The sequence below is a fragment of the Carettochelys insculpta genome, chromosome 6 (assembly GCF_033958435.1).
Source record: "Carettochelys insculpta isolate YL-2023 chromosome 6, ASM3395843v1, whole genome shotgun sequence".
Classification (NCBI taxonomy): domain Eukaryota; kingdom Metazoa; phylum Chordata; order Testudines; family Carettochelyidae; genus Carettochelys; species Carettochelys insculpta.
Window position 1 is genome coordinate 7,135,745 of NC_134142.1, and position 21,760 is coordinate 7,157,504.

The following is a 21,760-nucleotide window of genomic DNA, read 5'->3' on the forward strand; positions in this document are numbered from 1 at the left end:
GTTCATGGCCTGGCGAGAACTTGCTGGGTATAGCTCCTCGGTGCGGCTTCGGCACATCACTGGCCACATGGGCTGACCTGTTGCTGCTACAAAGTTCAAGTCACCAAAGGAAGCCGGCTGGAGCCCACAGTCCTCAGTGACACACAGGCGGGCAAAGTGCCACGTAAGAGTGAGCCATCCCCGAGGCTCTCAGACCTCAGCCCTTCCTGCTCCCAGGCCAGTTCCTGCCACCTCGATAGAAAAAGGCATCGTAGACCTCACAGGAGCCGATGCTGAATGCAGCCAGGTCTCGGGACTAATAATTCCAAGGTGTATCGCATACGCCTCTGTGTACGAACGGTTCATGGAGGCACAGTTACCCTGGGGGGAGCTGAGCCACTGAAAAGTTAAGTGACTCACCTGAGGACACACAGCATGTCTGTGGCAGGCAGGAAGCCAGCTTGCCAGCCCCCTGCTTTACCCTCTCACGTCCTGGAGAAAGCCCCATCACCTCCCTGCAAAAAGCACACTGCAGTCAATGCGCACCTGTTCCTGGCACACTGCCACTCGAAGCCGATCCTGGCTCCCTCCAAGCCCCTACTTACATTCCACCCCCCGTGCAGTCAGTCCTGCTCTGCCTTTTTAAACCAGGCCCTTATTTCCTCATTGGCTTCTGCCAGCTTCCATCTGTGAACTCTTCACGCCAGCCCCTGCAGCTTCCTCTCACCCCAGATCAATCAAACCCTTAGAGGATCTGGGGGTTAGTAGCTGGAGGCTGTCCCTAGCCTCTGCTTTCCAGATGTTGGGAATGGGCAACACTCGATGACTGTCTGTTCTGTCCATTTCCTCTGGAGCACCTGGCATTGGCCCCTGGGCAGCTGGCCTGGAGGGACCTTTGAGCTCTGCCAGCATGGCCATTCCTATGGCCTTACCCAGTAGCATCCCCTTGACTGTCTCCCAGCTCTGTGGCCTTGGTCACATCCCACAGCCTCTCTCCTGCAGTTTCTCTGCAAACTGGGAATAATACTTCAGCCCTCTCTGCGACATGCATGGTGACCCTCTGACGGGACGCGACGGATCAGCCTGATTTTACTGTATTGTTCTGTGGTCGAACCCTCTTTAAAACACTCCTTCTGCTGAGCTGCCCGGAGCCCGGCTGCGCTGTGCGTGCTGCTTTGGGATGCTGGGTTTAGTGTGCAGGTGCTGAGTTCTGTGCTGTGCAGGAAGTCACGGGATCTGGTGCTTCCCTGCTGGCCTTGGGCTCTGTGGTGCTGTTGTGTATGTCTCAGCTATGACAGAAGTGCTGAGTGGGGCGAGGCTGAGGAAAACATTTGTAAAAGCACATCAGTGAGTTGGGAACCTCAGTCCCATTTTCCAGGTGAGTTCTGCACTTACAGGCTAAGCCCCAGGGACAGTTAGATGCCTAATTCCCATTGAAAGCAACTGGAGTAAGGGGCTGTGGGCCCCTTTGCAGCCCCTTCCCTTGGTCTGCGAATGTTAGCGTGTGCCTAGACAGCACTGTGTGACGTACCAGTCTCCCAGCTCCCATTCCCTGAGCAGCTGCCAAATGAGTGTTTCCCAGGGCTGCCCAGAAACTTTCAAGAGTAAAAGTGATGAGGTATTTTCACAGCATAGGCAGCACCTCAGGTATCAGTCCTGAGGTTTCCCTGCTGAATAGCTACATTAGCACGTGTCTTGCGCTGGGCCAGGGCAAGACGGAGGCAACCTTACCACAGTCTGTCTCCCCATATTGGCTTTCCCAGACCTGCTCGGGCTTGGCGTACCCGCTGTCACGGTTCAGCCGTTCGTTGGCAGCCTCGTTTTGCTGCCGCCGAGGGAGTACTCTCGTCGTATCTTCACATTAGGCTGTGTAACTGACCAATACATTTTCCCACAGGCTGGTTTATCTCCTCCTCCTGCAGAATAAACCCTGCTGTGTACAACCGATTCCTTAGCATTCGCTCAAGGAGCCGTGAAACAATGGCTTTTCTAGGGTGTACATAAATTGTGCTCTGAGTTGTGAGCACACAGGCTGCCAGGTGATCTCTTTCTCTCTCAGGGAAAAATAAAAATTGCACTGCTGAGGATCGCATGTAATAAATGGCCAGGCTGGCGTTACTAGAATCAATGCTAAAGGAAAACTTGCTTGGTGACTTACACAAACACACAATTGAATCCGACCTTTGAATCTGAGGCCCTGCAAAGACAAACGGCAAAGACTGCGGCTGCATATTGGTGTGCTTGTAATTTAAAGACAACCTCTGCTGCACACTACGGCTAGATCGTTAGATGAAAGTTGAAGAAAAAATAAATCTGAGACCTATTTTAAGCTGTCCCTTAAGACAGAGGGCTGCCCATTACTGGGGACTGATTGGGAGCAGCTTTCACTGGAAATAAATTTGGAAAATCATCACGCCCCCCTCCCCCGTTTTATAAGCTGGAACTAGAGCTCGTTAAAAGTGTGCCAGTTGGAAGGAAGGTGGTGGTGAGAGCAGCCGACTGGGATGTGGGTGGTTTGGGTTCATTTCCTGGTCCTGCCTCTCAGTTATCATTTCATCCCATGGGCTGGTAATTCTGCCATTTCCCTCCCCCTGTGATGATTGTGTAGCTGAGACAATGGGAAGAAAGGGGGATGCTTGAAACATACTTGAACTGAAGCATAAGAACGGCCATAAGGGGTCAGACCAAAGGCCCATCCAGCCCAGTAGCCTGTCTGCCGACAGTGGCCAGTGCCAGGTGCCCCAGAGTGGGTGGACCGAAGACAATGATCAAGAAATTTGTCTCCCGTCATTCATCTCCAGCCTCTGACAATCAGAGGCCAGGGATACTGTTCTGACCCTTGGCTAATAGCCTTTTATGGACCTAACCTCCATGAATTTATCTAGCTCTTTCTTTAATTCTGTTCTCGTCCTAGCCTTCACAGTCTCCTCTGGCAAGGAGTTCCACAGGTTAACTATGCGCTGAGTGGAGAACTTCAGGCCATGTTGGAGATCCCCCTATTTCGCCATTATAAAGGCACCTGTTTCCCTAGTGACTCTGCATAAAGCATCTCCAGGGGAACGTGGCTGGTATCTCAAAGGCAACGGTTCCCTTTCAGTGTAGGAGGTTAAAATGACCCTGTTGGGGAACCAGGAAATCCCAGCTGGATTTGAACCTGAGTGGAGAGCTGATGTTGATTGGCTCCAAGTCTGGGATTGGGCTCGCGACGGAAGAGGTTGGCTAAATGTGAGCTGGACTGTTTGATTGTGCTCCGTGGGAAGGGGGGGGGTTTGCCCCTTGGGACCTCCGCAATAACCTGTGATAACTGCCATGGGAGTTGCTGGCGTCATGATGAAATATACAGGCAGTTGCAATCTTTGCTTCCAGGGCTGGTTTCGGTTTGCAAGGACCTCCCCTGCCCCACTGGGTAAGAGCGAGTTAGCGCAATTAGAACTGGAAGCTCGTTTGGGTTAAAATGCTGCATTTTGGAGATTGCTGCTGAGCAAGCTCAGAGTGGCGCCTGCCACTAAAACCTGGAGTCATTCTAATTCACACCTGGCTAGAGCCTGGGTGAGTCAGCCAGTGAGTTACTGCACTAGTCTGATTTCAAATGTAGCTTTAAGGTCAGAACCAGGGCGGATGCTGCTGCTGTGGTTGCTCTAATTTGAGTCTAAAGAAACGCCTGAGCGTATCACAACCTCCCTTCCCCCAGCTCATTTATCACCTCTAGCAGCCCCTGCTCAGGCACATTGCAGGTCAGGAGATCTAACACGCAGCATCCTGAGGCTTAGCACACACAGCTGCTGTCTGTAGTGCACCTGCCGCTTGTAAAAACGGGCCACAAAACACAAGCAGAGATTTCCCCTGGGCAACTTTAATTACACCACGTTCTAAGAAAACCTGGAACCAGAGAACCCGTGGGCGTGCTCCCCACCCTCAGCAGTGCCTGCAGCATATGCCAGCTGGGCTGCACTGCCTCCCCTTTGCCGGAGGCTGGCTAAGCCAAGGGGTCGTCTCAGGGGGCCACAGTGGAGCAGAGCTTCTCAACAACCAGTCCGTGGTCCCCGAGATCTCCCTGGATGGCAGCAAGCCAGGCCCTGGCACTGAGAAGGTTGAGAAGCACTGCTAGAGATGGCAGCAGCTTTTCCATTGCCTCCTCCATGATGAGCTGCTTGGCGAGTACCACGCTCTCCTGAAACAGGGCTAGTCACCGCAGACGTTTGAAAAAGGTTACGGAAACTGCTGGCAGGGCGGGGGAAAAATTCCAGCTGATCTTCAGGCCAGTGCCACTGCTCCCTGGTGGGAATTACCAGGACCTGTGGTGTCACCAGCAGTCTGTGTCCATGGATGGGCCCAGCTATGTGACTTGTAGTAGGCGTCAATTTCCACGGCCAGCCACGAGGATTTGAAGGCCTAATTCCCATGAGCTTTATGTGCCTAAAGCCCTCAGGTAGCATTGAAACTACACTCTTCAGAGGAGGTTTTCCCCATAGTCCTATAGCTCATCTGCCTCCAGGGAGCTGGGACTTCTGGTCCATAACATGCTACAACAACTTGAAGGGGGGGCGCGGCAGGACTGGGAGTGAAATGGATTATGATGCCCCTGGCCTGGGTGTGGCTGTTTCTCTGAGCAAGGAGATGCCTTCACTCCCTCCCTGTGTGGCTGACGAGAGACTCGGGGGCTTCCTCCCTGGGAAGGCCTCAGGAGTGTTTTAGTTACTTTAAGGGGCTGTTTTCGGTGGAGGACTGCAAGCATGGAGGAGCTAGTGTGTTGGGAAGCTCCAGAAGATGAAGGATCCACACTGATTGGGCGCAGGGCTCCTGGTGAGAAGTTGGAGTAAATCTGGTAGAACCAGCAAATGTTCCAGTTTCTCCGGGCAAGCCCCTAGAACCCACAGTGGGTCATGCTAACCTCTGCTGAGCCACCAGACTGGTTACTCCCCATAGCCCAGGGATTCCCAACCTGTGGGTTGGGACCTGGGTCGCCATTAGATATTTCTAAGGGTCACCAGCTGGCCGGCTCTGTGCTGCATGTGGGTTTTTAAGGAGCCATTTGCAGCCCCTGCCGTGGCCGCTGCTCACTCCTCTGGCTCCCAGTCCCTGCCCTGCCGCCCTGAAATGGAACTCAGTTTAATTGGCTTAATGGCTGGCAGGAGGGATCTGGCCCTTAAACCAATTAAATTGAGTCCCTTTTCAGCACAGCGCGGCAGGGAACTGCCTGTACTGCAGGTGGGAGAAGGGAGTGGGAGGGCTGGGGGGAGCCATATGGCAATCACAGCCCAGCAAAGGAGCAGCGGGGGACAGCAGCAGTGCTCGTGAGAGGTGGAGGGGCACATTTTGGGGCTGCAAGAGGTTTAAGCCTGAGGTGGGAGGGGAGTGGGGGGGGGCAAATAAATTTCCCAGGAGAGAACCCCTCCCCCATTTTGAATTGCCTTGGGTCACACAGTCTTACTGAATTGCCAAAATCTGTCACTGTCTCGGGAAGGTTGGGAACTGTTGCCATAGTCAAACCCAGCCAGGGGAAATTTCACAGACAGTTCCAAGTGCAGCAGACACCAGGCCAGGACTGTGAGTGGTTCCTCCCAGGAGCGCAAGGTCCCAGAACCGCTCCATGGCAGAGACAGAAAATATGCCCTGGCGATAGGCAAAGGGGCAGGAAAATATTTTCCAGGCTGGAGAAAAATAACGGCAGCCCGGAACGCCGCATAGCAGCGCCCAGTTTTGACTGCAGTGGCATTTTCATCAGTTGAAACTACAGTATGGAGCATTTCCTCTAAGGTGCTTTGTGCTTGTGGGCAGAGTTTGCAACGCTTGTCTGGCTTTGTCTAGTTGGCATAAAGAAGGATGCATTGCTCAGACTAGATCTAATCGGAGGCTTCCTGCACGACATGAAAACAGGTCATGCTAAGAGCTGCTCTTTGTAGGTGTAATATGCAGAGGTTTCCTGGGCACTGCTAAGAGAACCAAACCTGGGCATATTGCTCAAAACTAGGCCACTTCCAGCCCAGACTGGGGTTTCCTCCTCTATAAGGCAAACCCATCCAGGCACAGGCAGCACCCTGTGCTAGCAGCACGATGCGCTGTCCGTGTAGACCCTGGTTCCTGGTCACGGGCACTTTGATCTGCTCCCGATTCAAAGCTGACAGATCACTGCGCACCACAGAACTGTTCAGCCATAGCAGGGTCCATGAGGTGGTCAATGGCTGGGAGCATCACACCCCAGCTTGCTCTGAGGAAACATTTGTGTAGCGAAAGTTGCCAGATGTCCCACAACCTGTGGGCCAGTCTCACATTTCAATCAGAAGTCCCACATCCCGCATTCACCCCCGCAAAACGCCCCACAATGAAATTATTGACTAGTGGCATGTTTAGTAACTATGGTACTACTTGAGTGGGTGTGATGCGGCCGCTAGAGTACGGCGGAGTGATACAGGAGCCTAGAAGGCATCACCTGACCTGGTTGCAGTCCAGTTGTTGAGAGATGGCCGCCGAGCGAGAAGTCAGCCACGGAGATAGTTATCAGCAGCACTTGCAGCCATCACAAACGGTGAGAGAAATAGATTGCTCATTGAAAGTTTGGAAGGCAAACTGCTGCTTAAACAAAACTTTGCTATGACTTGTAGTGCACTTCAATCATATTTGAAGTCGGAGGATGGCCCTTCAATTTTGAAAAGAAAGTCAAAAGCAGTGAAAAATATTAATAATTTTGGTGAGATGTTTTAAAACATTTTTTTCTTTTAATTTTTGAAAATGTCCTGCATAAGCGTTCTGAAAATCCAGCAACCCCACATGCAGACAAGCCCTCAGTATAGCTAAAAGCGGAGCCAAAGTATTATTGATCCGAACTGAAGGCAGCGTGAGCCTCCTAGGGCTCCAGATGATCAGGCTTAATGAAACCGAATCAGCATCAATATTCCACTCATCAGACTAATGTTAAACATGTAAGATTTCACTACTTTGGGGCTCAGAGGTGCGTTAGCATGCCCAGAATGACCAAGAGGGAAAACAAAGCTCATTAAAACTTAATCCAGAAAAAGCGCCACATGCCCTGAAACGAGCTTGAGAAAATGTGAATAAGCAATCAAAACTGTCTGCGAGGGAAGCCGTTCATTTCTGGGAGATTACAGCTGGCTCTTTGACTGGCGTGTATAATGGGGACAAAGGTGAAGTGTCTGGACCCACTAGAAAAGTGTCGGGGGAAGAGAACTGTTAATAGCATCCTAGGACGGGAAGAGACTTCCAGAGGTCATTGAGTCCAAAGCAAGACCAACACCAACTATATTGCCACAGCCAGGACTTTATCAAGCCAGAACTTAAAAACCTCTAGGGATGGAGATTCCACCACCTCTCTAGGCAAGGCACTCCAGTGCATTTTTGTCACTTGATTTTTTGTTCTGTTAAAAATTACCCAGAACTTTTGTTTTTCAGACAATCTCTGCAGGAATGGCTGTTTCCCCATCAAACTTCACAGTTTCGCAGTTTTTCAGCACAAATCAATTTGTATTGAATGGCTCCTGCCTGAAATCACACACTTGCCATTATTGGCCTTGAAGGTAGGGCCCTTTGGAGTGAAATTGTCTTTACAAACCCTCCACAGACTGTCACAGTGTAGTCATGAAAATGCATTCCAGATGCAATACAAACCTGTACACATTCAAGGAGTGTAACTTAAAAAACCCAACCCCCACATCTCTATTAGCAATGTATTGCCTTGAGTGTTTCCTGCTGGCTGCAGACGGAATTAATAATCCAGCTTAGACACACCCCGTGTCAGGGTTCCCTCTAATTTTTTTCCATCCATGGATGGAATAAACTTTTTTGCTATATGCACTGACGCATATGGTGACATGCACCTCAAGCAGGAACACCTGCTGCTGGCTATGGGTGCTGTGAGCACTCTGTTAATCAACTGGGCAGTACCTGAATCTCTCTGGGGTGGCCGACCAAGGGCTCATCTTACAGGGAAAACTGCCATGTGCATGTTGAATTCAGGTGGTATTGAGGCATACGCGATTGTAAGCACAAAACCCTACGACAAAGCCAATTCAGTCCAGGATCCTATTGTCCCCTCTGTCATGATAACTGAGCTACAAATTGTGAGCTCAGTTGGGAGTGAAAGTTTATAAACTGGAAACCAACAACCTGTGAAAAAGTATTTAAAGAAAGATGTAAGAAGGCCAGGGACTAAATGGCCCAGACAGAAAAGCCCGAATGGGATAATTCAAAGACTGTGATTAAGACCAAGGCTGGTAAACAAGAACGCACCAGAACTAGTGCTGGCAATTGGCTGGGAACAGAGAGCTGTGGCCAATGGGAGCTGCAGCCAGGAATCATCGTGGGCTAGGCCACCACTCCCTGCAGCTCCCGTTGGTTGGGAACTGTGAATCACGGCCAACATGAACTGTGAGCAGCCATAGTGCTGGGGGATGCATGAGTCTAACCCTGGAGAACTGCGTCTGGCCTGTGGCCACTTATTCCTTCTTCCAACCCCCAATGGATTAGATGATCACAGTGGTCCCTTCTGGCCATGGAATCTCGGAAGGGTTACTAGGATACCTGCAGGAGAGAGTTGTCTGGTTCAGTTGGCTACCAGCACAGCTGAAGGAAGCGGGTCTCATGTTATTATAGAAATGAATGCATGGCAATCAGAAAATACCCTCCCTGGCCTTACATCACTGCTTACTCCTCCAAAGGAAACTGACTTGCGAGACTCTGAAATCACCTCTTGCTCTGCTACTAGGCAACACTGCCCTAATGGAGCAGAGAATCTGGTCCTGAGATTTTTTGCATGAAATCGTTAAATTATGCCTCTGTTATCACAGAAGCAGCCTACATCCCAGATCTAGCTCAGCCTTAACTGATCACTTGTCCATCAAGTCCATGTCCATCAAAATGTCTTTTGCACCTTTATCTTGGAGAGTCTGTTGATAAGGCCTAGCAAATTAAATGAGTGTTCATTCTCTCAATCAAATACTCCATCTAATTAAAGTGTCATTGAACAAGATGATGCAGGGCTGCAAGTACAGAGTGGGATCGAGATGGCAGTTTGCCATGGACAATTTGAAATCTCTTGGCTGCTGACACAACACAGGATTTGGTTTCCAGATATTAAATGGGCCGTCTAACTTAGTTAACTGCCCCTGGCTTGCGTACATCTCCCAGCTTAGCTGTTCCGTTTAATCTCCAGACACCAAGAGTAGAGTCCTCATGTCCTCTGAGCAAAAGTAACAAAGGTTTAGGCCAAGAATTTCAAGTGACTTGTGCTGCTGGTGCCCTGCATTGTCAGACTCCATTGAGCACCTGTCCTCCGAAAATCATGCCCCTTCAAAGTGTCTCAAAATGGCATCTGAAAATGGAGTCCCTGAGAATCACAGTTGAAAATGCTGTCTCTACTACTGCCAGTAACCATTCGTTGTTCTGGTCTTTTCCCATTCAGCACATACGTTTGCCCAAAGAGGTTTGTCTGAAGTACCACATGGTCAAACACGATGGGAATGTGAGCATGGTGTGAGAGTCAGAGGTGACCAGAACACTGAACTTTTGAGGCTAGAAGACATAATTACAGATAATATGGGTCAGACGGACGCGATAGCTAATGCACAGAATTTTTAATGGCTGGATATTAAATAGTTCTCCAGCATGAGGTTCAGATGGAAAATGGGATAGGGGTGAGGATGGGAAACACGAGGAAAGAAGCTTGGAAAATGTTATTTGCACAGACATTCTCCGACCAAGACCAGCTGTGAATAGAGTTTCTCTCGCATGTTGAGCCCTAGCCACAAAACTGAGGTTGCAATCAGGGTTTCCACCATCAGCCCCATACGCAAAGCACCAAGGTGTTTGGATTCAGACCAGCTGCCATTTAGGGTGAGACATGAGGGGAGGAATCTGTTTTATTCCAAATGTAGGAGACAGAGGAGGACCTTTAGCTCTTTGATCAGGGTTATTTCTTGACTTTTAAGCACTTTACTAACTAGAGGTATTTCACGGGCTGGTATCAGCTCACTCATCTTGCTGGTGCTGCCATTGTCAGTTCAGAAGCTGTGGGAGCCAAGCAGGGATTTAGTGTTCATGGCTCCACTCAGCATCACAAAACAGCAAGGCCTCAGGTAGCTGGCCAGGGAGGGGTTTCCCCAGTGGTGAAGAGGAAATGAAGGCTTTCCCCAGCTGGGAAAGAACTTTGTTAGAAGGAAAAAATGTGCAGGGGTCTACTAACTACATACTCATTGTAACCCCCTATTGATGGGATTGTAAGGAAGTGTGAAGTGCCATGCCGTAACAGGAAACTGCCAAGAAGGGGAAGGGAGGTCTGTGAAACCCCAAGTATGGTGGAATCCCACCAGCATCAGTGGGAAGGGTAGGACAGAAGACACCAGCTAAGCCTCTTCTGGGTGGACACCAACCGGCGTCTCACCTCATGGATGGAGAAGGAGCAAACGAAGGGATAATTCCGAGCAAGACATATGAACCTAAAGGAAATTACCACCAACAGGAAAAACATGTCCTTGCCTCGACTGTGTGAGTGGCCCAGGACCCCCGTGGGCTGCAGCGCTGAGGCAGCGCGTACATAGCCATTGGCGTCTCTGCCTACACACATACATGCTCAGAAGGGGCTCTGGCCTATTCTGCTTGTACTGGGCCCTGAGACCCCACCCCATCTACCACTTGCTCCTCTCAGTCTGCCCACAGGCCGGCCGAGGGCACCTCTCCATCTCCCACCCCATTCGCCAGTTCCTCTCTACTTCCTGGCAGGACTCTGGAGCGCCACTGTCTCTGCCAGTCCTGCCTCTTGAGCCCCACCTGTGCCTGCCAGGAGCTGCGTCAATTGGTGCTGGTGCTGGTGCTGGTACAGAAGCCTGGCCAGTCTCAGCCAGCTGGGGGAGGGGGGCATGAGGAGGGCTTGGCTGGGCCCCTCCAGGCAACTGGGAACCTGGCTGGGGCAGGCCCTGGCCTGACTGACTGCCCCACTCCCGAGGAGCTGAGGTGATTCCCCAGCCTGGGCCCAGCCCTGGCTGCTCTGGCAGCTCAGCCTGGCAGACACAGACCCCTCCCAGAGGGCTGGTGAGTGCCTCTGGGAGGCAGGGCATGGGGCAGTGGGTCTCTGGGGGGCTGGGCTGGGAGGGGAGGGGAGATCTGTGTGTGTTGGGACACTGGGAAGCTGTGGTGTGGCTGTGGGCAGGGGGTGCCCATAGGGTGGTGGTGTGTGGGGTGCTGTGCATTTCTAGCAGGATCAAAGACACTGGGCAGAGTAGGTCCGGGGGCTCTGGCCATAGGAGGAGGGCCTTCCAGTGCTGGGAGAGGGATGTGTGACCCACTCCTGAAGGCAAGGGGCATACTGGGAACACAGGGTCAGGTGTGTCTGGCAAATGTCGGTTTGCAAACTCCCAACCCCTGGCTGGCCCCTGACTCCAGGGAACAACCACATCCATGCCATGCTCCAGGGCCTTGGTAGGAGCCCACAGATACGTTTGGTGCCGGGCCCACAGAAGGCTAATCCGGCTCTGCATAATAGTCTTGGAACGAGACCTTGGCACCCACACATCCCTTTGTGCCTTTGAAATTTCCCACCTAATCTCCCCCTTAGATCTGGCACCAATTGCCTTCGGTGGAAACTGAGCCTGCCTGGAAGCCAGGCCTAAAAATGGAGTTAAGCTTTTACTGATGAAAATCTTGGCCTGGCTGGCTCCATTGAGCCGCTCCCAGTTGTGTCACAATGCGAATAACACCAAAGTACTCGCGGGTGACAAGTGCTGAGTGCATGAACACCTGTGCTTTTTACTAAAATTCTTCACTGCAGAACTAAATAGAGCTTTTGCAGAGCTGGCAAGTCAGTGGCAGGGAAGTTACATCTGAAAGACTGCAGCACTGCATGGTCACATCCTCATTCCCAGGGCAGGTGACTCTCCTGTAAAAGCTTTTCAAAAGGAAGAACTGGGTTGCAAAAATCTCTGCTTCCAATTTAACTACAGCAAACTTTATCCCATTGTAATGATACATACCCCTGAACTAGTACATTCCAGTTTTGTTAGGCTGCTTTACAATCCCTATCCCATTTTGATAAGCCTTTCCTCCCAAGAACATTCCTAATGCCATAAATGGGGCTACTTACGTGAGTAAACACCAGGCAAGCCGAATGAGTGGGCATTCTGAGGCCCTCACTAATTGTTACATGTGGTGTGGGGCTAGTTTTGTAGACCAGATCAGTCCCTTAGAGGCTGTGAATTGGATTTCAAAGTCTCATGGGATGTGTTAAACTAGTGTTCTGTGTGAGGAGGAAAAGGGAGCTGCGGTATGTGAAAAGCCAAGGGCCCAGCTTTCAGAAAGGTCCTCTAAACTGGGGTGTTTACAGGTTGGAACGTCCAACATGAACCATTCAAAATCTAATTTGCAAGGGCTCTTTCTATCCCAGAACTCCAGCGGACGTCAGTGGGTTTGCAAGGCCTCAGCTCAGTCTGAGCACCTAAAGAGGGAGATGTTCAGTATTATGTCTGCTTTTGACTATGGGAGGCTGAGCAAATCTACTGATCTGCATAAAAACTTGCCCCTTTCGCAAGGCCTTAAAATCTTTGTCCACCACTAAAAAATAAAGACCTGTCTTCCATACCCCCTCAAAGATGTGTCATGTCTGGACAATAAAGTTGTCAGCGTTTCAGAGGGGCAGCCCTGTTAGTCTGTAGTGTCACGAAAAACAAGCAGTCCTGTAGCACCATCAAGACTAACACATTTATTTATTAGGCAATGAGCTTTTGTGGATAAGACCCATTTCTCTTAGCCACGACAGCTCATTACCTAATAAACAAATTTGTTAATCTTTAAGGTGCTACAGGACTGCTTGTTTTTTATTAGCATTCGGCACCAATCTTCAGTGCTGCATAAAGGAGGTTTAGAATTACATTTGTTATGATAGGCGTTATTTACTCAGGAAGGAAAATCTGTCTGAGACAAGAGCCCTGCTCACAAGAAAGTTGCAGCCAAGAGTGTGGCTGAATACATTTTGCCCACGCATTCCTACAATGCACCATGGGGGTCTGTAGCTCAACAGAAACAACAGAGGAGGACATTAAGTTACAACAACTGATTAAACCAAACACTGGAAACAACAAAAAAATCTCTTTAATCTGCAAGAATAATCTCAGCAACAAAAGAGTCCAAGGTCAACGTCAAGCTCTTACGGTAATTCCTTTCAAACTCCCTGATCTCAAATCCGTGGGCTGCGAATTCTAAATCCAATTATTCCCCTTTCCCCTCAATTCTGGCGTAAGCTTGTGAATGAGAAAATGGCATAGAACTGGGAGCTGAAAGCAACACATGTAAACGGTCCTGCACTGGCAAAAAGTGACTCATGCTGAAGTGAATGTGGCTGCTCTCTGCACAGAGTTTTGCTTGAACTGTTTTGACTTGGGTGGAGGTGGCCATAGCAGGATTTCACAGCCAAGTTGCACCATGAGCACAGAGGAAGGGGGTCATGGTTCAGTGGTCCCCCACTTTTAGCTTCCACCGCTCCTGTGAACAGTGTTTAGAAATGGGAACTTTCACACAAAGCGTCTCTGGCATAAACATCCTGTGATGTCACCCTGGCTAGGTGAGCTGCGGTTCACAGGCACTTCTCGCTTTGGGCTCATTCTGGGAGAGCCCCTCCGTTTTCATGCCATAGATGTGACATGAAGAGCAGCACTGTATACCTTGTAAACTTGTCCCTTTTGTTGCTAGAAACTGGTCCAATAAAAGCGATTATCTCCCCTGCCCTTTCACTGGAGACCATTGTAGGTAGTTTGGATTCCAATTCAGGACAGCATTTAAGTACATGCTCAAAGGTAAGTTGAGAATGCTTAAGTGGATTATTCACTTGGGGCTTTATACATCTTGCTAATAAATAACAGGCAGACAATCAAATGCTTCTATGGCTAATTTACAGTCAGCAGCAGCTAGGTAAATATTACACATACTTGAGCCGTCTACCAAACTCTCACAAGGACAGCCTAGCCCTAACCCTAAGCAGTAATAATAATATTAAATGCAGGACTGAACCCAGAATGAAGAGGAGTTAAATACTCCATACATCTAAATAATGCTTTAGTTGTTCATTCATCCACTGATTAATCCAAAGTTCTGCAGAGAACAGAATGAGTCAGAAGTGGAGCATTGTTGTTCACATCTGTCGGATGATCTGATTAAAGTAAATACAGAAACAGGGACAACAGAATTAAATAGCCAACTGAAATCAACTTGAAATGATTACTTGAAAGAGAAGCTGAAAATGCAGCTGACATTGCCAACTAGTTCCAGCGGGTTTTGCAGAAACACGGGGACTCCTTCGAGGAGCGCTAGAAACGCTGAAGGAGGTTTGTCTGCTCTGCTGGGGAAGAGATGATACTGCACAACATTCTTCCAGCTCAATTTGTATCATCCCTGCGTGGAACAAATTTTGTTACGAGCACCAAGGCATGTGTGGTTGTGCACTGTCAGTAGAAATACACACTGCCACCTGTGGGCGCAGTGGGCGCTCTGCTAATCAACTGGGTATCAGTTGAATCCCTCTTGGGTGGATGCCCAAGTGCTCAGCTTACAGGAAACACTTCTGCACCTCTGTTCATTTTAACACCTGCGTAGATCAGTGCACAAGGAGTTGGACACGTGCTGTGTTTGTATTCAGTAGTTTTCAACTGAATTCAGCGGGGATACTCACAGGCTTAAAACTAGGCATGTGGTATAGGTGAGGCCCTGTGTGGTCTCTACGTAGAGCCGAGGTGGCGGTGTATTTAAATACAGGCATTGGCCATGGGGTGGCAGACTCGTTGCCTTACTGCTGATATTTCTTTATGACCCACGGGGCTGATCAAAGTTTGGGGCCTTGTAAGTTGTGCCCCTTGAGACAGAAATTGACAACGGAGTCTGGTTCTGTATTTTCTTTAACACAACTCTGTTTATTTATGAGGCCTGTACAAAGTCCCACATCTCTGAATTCAGGGGATGGCTTGTTTGTGGCCAGCACATGACTCAGAAGGCCTCTTGGTAGCTTCTTGTAGGGCCTTGTTTTGTGCTTGCCCAGGCTGTCCCTCAGCCAGCCCTCCAGCTCGTTCTGGCCTAACCCCACAGTCACCCACCCCAAACAGTTCTGTCAATCAGTGCCCCAGCACCACCATTTTAAACCCTGGGGCTCCCACATGCCTGGGTTTTGGGAAGCTGCTGCCACCTGATTGCAATGGTTTCTTTACATTGACACAATGAAAGGGAGCAGCCTCATTTCTCCCATAACGGTGTTCAGTTGAGTCCAACCCATAATTTTACTGATCCCTTGTCTGGGATGTTGGCTTACATTGTCAGTGTCACATCACACACGACCGCAGTCCAACAATGAAACAATCCAAAACACCCACGCAGGCTGAGTGAGAAGTGACGGTATTTGCACTAGATTAACTCTGTGCTGTACATGCTGACAGGAAGACTTGGTAAAATGAATTTACAGTGATTGTCTCTAAAAAAGTAGCATCGTTGCACTGTGCAGAGTTTGCAGGCAGGGCTGCCCTCACCCATATGCTGACTATGCAGCTGCGTAGGACACCCAAAAATCTGGGGCATCACTGGGTCTTAATGTCCACCCATTCACCTTCCTACCCCATCCTGTGCTGTGGCTCTCCTTCCACCAGAGAGCATCTAGTTAAGTTAACAGTGAAACCTCCTATCCATCCTATTAGCTACTGGACCTGTGAAAGAGTCATTCAAGCCTTTGAACAGGTATTTGCCTACCCCAGGTATATACTGGCAGTTTCTGAGTTTACTGTGTTAGTCTAAAATTTGCTTTAAAATATTTCACTAGTGTGTTGCTGAAGATCACAAAATTACATATGCCACCTCTTCATCCCCAGCTGCCATCGGGAATCGGGGCACCAGTTTCTAGCCATCTAACGCAAACACAAGGGCTATGGTTACACTTGCGAGTTTTGCCGACAAAACCCCGGTTTTGTCAACAAAACTTGTGGCGTGTGCACACAAAAAATGCATCTTGTTGACAGTCAGTCGACAAAACTCAGCACTTTTGCTGGCGGTGTTCTGCCTCTCAGCCACGAGGCGTAACGCTGCGGTTGACAGATTCTGCCAACAAAAAAGCTGTGTGGACGCTCTCCGGTCGGGGGTTTCTCTCGACAGACGGGCATCCAGAACAATGGGCAGCCCTGTCTTCTGTGCTTCCAGGTGCCTGTTTTGTCAAGAGAGCGCCTGGGCAGTCTGGCTGCTCTGTCAACAGAGTGGAGTGCTCTTCCAAGCTGCTTTTAGCGTGTGGCTGCAATATGTTGACAGCAGCTTTGCTGGGAAATCTCTTCCAACAGTGACTTCTGTCGACAGAGCGCTGTAGCATCAACGTAGCCAAAACATGCCTGACTCCTTTCACAGGAGGTCAAAGAAACAGCTCATGCATGCATGCAGCCTATTGAAGCTAAGATGATAACAAGTTAATAATGCTTTATACCTTGAAAAAGGGCTATAATTATGTATAAAATAATAGCTGTCCTGGAAGTAAAATGGGACTAACTGCACATTGGGGGCAGGATCCCAGTTCAGTAAGAGGCCTGGCCCCCCGCTTGCACATGACATGTGTAAGGAATGCGGCAGCAGGAACACAATGCTGCTGAAGGCTGGGAGGAATGTGTCTCCCAGAGATCATTTGCGTGAGAATGCAAAGGGGTGCATGTGTGATACCTTTCAGGCAAAGCCTAATGGGTAGCAAGGAAGCCATGAGATTTTGTCTATTGTAAACACATTGTTGTAAAATCACAATTTATGCTGACACTCAGTGTGGGAGTTGTGGGATCTCACCAATGCTCTGGGTTGCTGTGGGGGGAACAGGGCAGTTGCCATAGCTCCCTAATACATTGATTACACAGCGCTCCCTGGTTTAAAGCATTGTAAGGCAGGAGGGGAGGGGTCTTGGTTGAGCTAGTTTGTTGAATGCTTGTGCTCTACCTAGGCTTTGGCTGTATGGCTATAACTGGGGCTTGATTAGCCTTTCTCATCTGTTAAAAGCTAGAGGTGGATACTAGGGTTTTCATGAAACTCTACACTGGAGATATTAAGAGCTGAAATCACACAGTTCTGCTTCAGGGTGATGCCCAAGTTGTGTGGCTGGTAAGGGAGCAATCATAGCGGGTGGCTGGTAGGAGCAGAAGCAGCGGATGACGGTGACTGGTGGGTGGGTGGTAGGAGGAGCAGTGGACGGCGCTACCAGTGTGACTGGCAGGCGGCTGGTGGGAGGAGTGGCCAGCAGGTGGCAGTCAGTGGGATGCTGCAGACAAGTGGACAGCTAGTACTGCCCTGGTGATGTATCTGTGGGCTCTGGGTCCGGGACTGCACCGCAAGAGGTACACCCTGTAACTGCGTGTGAGGTAAAGGCCAAGAGCCCCAGCAAGAGACTTGGTTCTATAGTCTATGGGGATGGTATCTTGTTAAAGGGGTTTGTCTCTCCTTTGCTTAGATATACTGTATCTGTCACTGTAAACTTGGGGTAGGTTATTGTCATTAAATAAGCTGTTTCTATCTAAGACTCTGTGCTTGCAAGGGGGGAGAACTGTCTTACAGGCACCCAGCATGTGGGGTGAGATGTCCCAGTCCACTGGGTCGGGGCTCGAGCCAGTTGGTTGTATCCTTGACAGGAAACCCCAGGATCTGAACCCGGCCCTTCTGGCAGGCACCTGGCATTAAGAGAAGGGTTACACATGCTTTTCCCCTTACCTGCATTTTCTTTATGTAACACCCCAATCCTGCAATGTCAACATCATAAACTGCAAGCGATGTGGGACAGGGACTGTCTTATTATAATCTTGTTCAACATCTGGCACAATGGGGCTCAGCTCCTGACTGGCATCCTTCAGAGCTACTCTAGCACAAACAACAAGAATAACAGTATTTTTGGGATGCAAACTCTCCTGCCCATACAGCTGCCTTGCAAGCAAAATAAAATTTGTAGAGGCAAGGTTTGAAACACTCCTGGGTGCTATCAGTCAAAACAGTGAGAATGGAATCCTTACCAGGCCCGTAACTAAAGCATTCAAATTCTCTAGGGACATAAGGAAAATTTTTAATGCCTCTCAGTCAAGCAAGCGGTCTGAAGTGCTCTGGATTAAAACACTGTCATGCAACAATTGCCCAAGGAATTGAATGCTCTTGTCTGTATTTACTGTGAAAAAAGTACATGGTAAATAAACATGGGCTCGTTCTTCTTTTTGATAAGCTAACCAGACTGAGCTGTTTTGCTTCTCCCACTGTAAGGAATTTCCCCAAGCCTCAAAGCAGTTTGGTAGACTTTTTTTCCTCCAGTTTTTCAACCTCCTGCTTAAAATGTGGACTCTACTGGCGGCCTCACTATTTCTGAATCAGGCTCGCCAGTGCCACACAGACAAGTTCAATTACCTTCCTATTCGCTGCTCCCCTGTTTACGCAGCCAAAGATCACATTAGCACTTTCTACCAGGGCAGCATACTGAGACCTTGTGTCGAGTTGCTTTCCACCCATGACCTCTAAGTCCATTTCAGAGTCACTGCTTGCCAGGGGACAGTCCCCTAGTCTCTCAGGAGGGGAGACAGCCCCCTAGTTGCATTTGAAACCTGCAGCCTTAGTTCCTAGATGTACGACTTTACATTTGGCTGTGTTAAACTTACCCCGTTTGAATGAGCCCACCTCACCCCGTGATCCAGAGCTCTCCAAACAACTATTCCGGCCAGCTGCTGCTTTTATACTTTAGGTAGTCTGTGACCCCTTCACCAAATGGGGTGACAGCCTTTGGATATGAACAACTGACCTGAATGCGGCCTCTAAATGGAGAGGACTTGATAACATCAGGAGCTGGCAGCAGCCCTGGACAGGAGCTGCTGTTGGACTATATATTCCAAGGACCTGAGCTTTCTTAATTATTTTCATTTTTTTATGACGATTTTTCTTTCCAGCAACCCCTAAGGAACCAGGGCACCCACCCTGCATACCTCGCATGGCCTCACTATTGGTCTAGAGTTTAAAACCTCTCTCCTGGCTCCTTATTACCAGCATACACACTAAATTGTTCTGGGTCTCACAACCTGTTCTTGTTCTATTTCTATGATTGATTTTGCCAGACTCTAGGCCAAGTGGCCCCAGTGAGGGGAGTTCTATTAACCTCGCCACAGAAAAGCAAATTACTTCGCCATCCCCAGATGGTCCCATGATGCTTATGCCCACTTCAGCTGTTCAGCTGCATCAATAAACATCCAATTTGGAAAACACTGGGCAACTGCCACCTTAAATGCCAAGCACCTGAGCTGCCTTCACATGAATGTGCCTCTGGTCTCCCACTAGCTAGCACTGGCACGGGACCGATGACATCCTAAGCGGTGCAAGCCATGTTGGCAGGGGGCGAGGGTTTGAATGGACACCCCCATCAACATGGCTCCCCCCCACCATTGTGTGTCAGGCTTTGGTTGCCCAGCCAATGCCTGAAGGCGTGACCCATCGTCAGAGCCTGTCGCACAAGTGACATCGAACTCAAGGCAGGTGTTACAGTCTGGCCTTGCAGCCATTCAAGTCACTGACTTCCGAAGCAGCAGGACTTGGCACCCTCGTGGGGAGAGGACACCCGGGGAGGTCCCGAGCCGGGGCCCTGGCCCGCCTTCCCCCGCCTCGAGTCAGCTCTGACTAAGCCTGGCCACCGTGTATGAATCAAGCCGGAGGGTTTATTATGCACAGCTGGCGGAGTGCCACATCGCCTGTCAGGACTCCGCACCCTACACACCCCAACTCAACTGCCCAGTTTCACTTTAAACCAGCCAGGCCCCTCTTTTGTCCGGTTCCCAGGGAAGACAGGTGACAGGACAAAGGTGTCACCTGGTTGCCTAGGTTACAAATGACATGGAGGCCCATTGTGTACACGTGAGCAGACATCACACTGAAACTCCCATCCCCACTGGGCACTGATGTGGTGCCAAGGTAAACTGAGGCACACACCTCAGGTTACTACAGTACCGTAGAAAACACAAGGAACCAACCCAGGGGAATAAAATCCTCACACCCCACCCAACTGCGTTACATCCCCCATGATTAAAATGTTCCTGTGGGAGAGTGAGGTTCAGGGCAAGCGAAATGGTCACCGTTACACAGTCTGTTTTCTTAGCGAACAGACATTCTATGGGTCTGGGTTTTAAGTGTGTGTGTGTGTGTGTGTCAGAGAGAAAAAGAGAGAGAGAGAGAGAGCAAAAGAGCACGCACGCTTCCTGTGCTTGTGTGACTATCGTACGTAGTATTTACAATGGCACTTCCAAGGCTCCTCTTCTGGCTGCCAGCTCAAGGTTGGCTGGTGCACAGGATACGTCGGCTGTGGGTCACTTGGAGACTCAGGCCCCTGGCACGGCTGGGTTGGATGCACAGAACAGATTGCTTTGCCTAGCCTGTTTGAGTGCAGAAGTTGCGCAATGAAACAGAGGGGTTTTGCCAAGAGCCCTGCAAAAGGCGGATTCTCACCCCTCGTTCTTCTGGGACCTGGTGTCCCAATGGGCTTGCTCACTTCGCTGCCGAGAGCTCCTTGGCCATTACTTGCCTTTATGAGCTGAGTTTCCTGTAAGCTGAGCACTTGAGTGGCCACCCAGGAGAGATTGCCAGCCAGATGAGTAGCAGAGTGCCCCCATCACCCACACCCAGCAGCATGTGGTTCTACTGGTGGTGGTGGTGCACCTCCACACATACTTTGGTGCACTTCACAAAATTAGTTCCACACACGAGTGGAAAAAAGAAATAGAGGGACCATTGCTTACAAGCAAACTGGAAACTGATGCCCAAAGGGACCCCTAAGACCACGTTTAATGCAAGGGCTTTTGGTCCCCTCTTCTGGGTGGAGCAGCTTTTTCCTCTGAATCGGGCATTGGTGTGACAAAACTGCAAGCTGCTGTTTCACGCGGAGTGTTATTACCATGTCCCCAGCCTTCCTGGGATGTGGTCTTGGGCCGTGCCCCGCACAAACCCAGCCTGACACAGTGACTGCCTTGGCGGGGGGGGAGGGAGTCAAGAAAGTGTTCCATGATTCTGCTTCACCCTGAACAATCATGAGCAAGGGGACAGACAGCGCTCAGAGCCTGACCCTGTGTACAGGGACAGCGTTGCTGGAAAACATTAGACCTCTCTTTCTCTGCAGCCCATTTAAATACCTAGGCCAGGGGTGGTCAACCACCAATAGCGGGTGGGCTGCGTGAGTGGCTCCCCTTCACCTCAGTGAGACACAGCAGCTCACTGCCCACTGGGGTTCCACAGCCCCCCGTGGGCTCCCCTCACTCCACATCTTATGCACACTGTGGAATCAGAGCCTGGCGCTTGCTTGCTCTACCCCTTCCTCCCAGAGCCTTCAGCGACATGCACTACCTGATTCACACACCGTCCCTGCTCCTCCCAGGTGGAACGCCATGAACAGCTGGTTTGTGGCATTCCAGCCGCCGGAGGAAGCGGGAAGAGTGAGGATGGAGTGCAGATCAGGCAATTCACCGCTCTTCTGAAGTGCTGGGAGGGAGGGGAGGGAGGTACAAAGCAAGGGGCTCCAGTGCCCTGGAGTGCAAGGCCCACGGGGCGTGTAGGTCACAGGTGTAGCCCCAATGGGCCACAAGTTGCACCCCACTGATCTAGGTGTAACTCACACACCTAGGTGTGGTTAAGTGTCCCCTGGAGTGGTACCTAGACCATGTCACAGAGAAAGAAATAAGAATCCTCTGCAGCCTACACTGAGCACCAGCTGACCTCTAGCTCATGCTGCAGTGGCACCTGCATGAAGCTTCCAAGGTTTGAATGCCCCCATCGGCAG